Below are 1,408 nucleotides of genomic sequence, written 5' to 3'. Positions count from 1 at the left end.
TCAAATTAAGAGTACATTAAAAACAATCACACTGAGTAAAAGAGCTGTTCTCTCGTTCCTTTAAGACAGACTTAAACTCTCCCAAGGTAACCAATTCTGATCATTTCAGTTCCTTCTGCAGATTATTCCAGGAAGCAGGGGCAGCGTATTTAAAAGCCCTTTCCCCCAATTCTGTTCTGATTTTTGGGACAATCAATTGTATGATTTTGTTCGAACGAAGGTTGTATTGGTTGTGGTTTTCACACATATGAACACATAAATAAGATGGAACCAGCCCAAGGAGAGATTTATAGATAAAGATCAACCAATGGGAGAGTCTGCGAATATGCAAAGATGGACATTTAGCAGCAGCATACAAAGAACAATGATGTACATGATTAACTAATGAGTGTTTAGATGGATGAACAATAAGCTTCTGAGAAAATGCTGTAATGATAAGAAATGACAACATTTGTGATGTGATACTGATACATCTGGAAGAGCAAGGCTGTGGTTTTGTAAAAGGCCACTCCTGATTGGTTATTTGAGTTTATAGGCAGAGGATGTCAGCCGGTGATCAGCTGATCACGGGGCCGGGTTTAAAAGAGATGCCACCCACCTGTTCGCCGCTCAGACATTGTTCTCTTCATGTCAGGAGCTCCGAAACTTTGCAGATGTCAGTCTCCGCCTGATTCAGCAACCGTGAGTGTTTTTCCCTTCGATCCTTTTTGTCATCCCGGCTCCGCTCGCTCTCCGTCTGTAACGGCAGTTCGGAAGCCACGCTTTGTGCACTGATCGTTACTAGAATAACTGCGTGTCTGTTCCAACCCACCGCTAGCCTTCGCCGTGTTTGGGTCTAGCCAGCACGCCACACGGACACGCCGAACTACTGTGTGTAATTCGCCCAATCGTGACAGGATGTCTGAGCCGCATATAGACCCAGCGGAATTCGAACGGCTGAAAGCCGAAGTACTATATCTTCGCGGTGTGGTAGATCGGATGAGCACAAAAATGGAGTCCCTCACCGAAACTGTTCTCCAACTTTCCACTTCCGTTACCTCGCTGCAATGTCAGCCAGCGCCGGTGAGCGCGGAGCCCCAGATCGGACTGCCAGACAAGTGGAACGGAGTTGATGGCCGGCCTGATGGTTTGCTCGCCACTTTAGACATGCTGTTTAAATGTCAGCCTACTAAATACGCCACCGCCCATGCAAAAGTTGCAATGTTAACCTCTCTCTTGTCTGGCCAGGCTCAGGAATGGGGCGTGGCTCTCTACAACAATAAATCTGCAGCTTACAATGACTATGCCCTGTTTGAGGAGGAATTAAAAAAGACGTTTGTTCCCCCGAGCAGTGAAGTGGAAGTGGAGTCACAGCTGCTTCATTTACGCCAGGGCAGTCGACCCGTCTGTCACTTTGCCTCCCAATTCC

The sequence above is a fragment of the Pundamilia nyererei genome, unplaced genomic scaffold (assembly GCF_000239375.1).
Source record: "Pundamilia nyererei isolate P.nyererei 1_Seehausen unplaced genomic scaffold, PunNye1.0 scaffold00207, whole genome shotgun sequence".
Classification (NCBI taxonomy): domain Eukaryota; kingdom Metazoa; phylum Chordata; class Actinopteri; order Cichliformes; family Cichlidae; genus Pundamilia; species Pundamilia nyererei.
Note: the sequence above shows the minus strand (reverse complement) of the source record.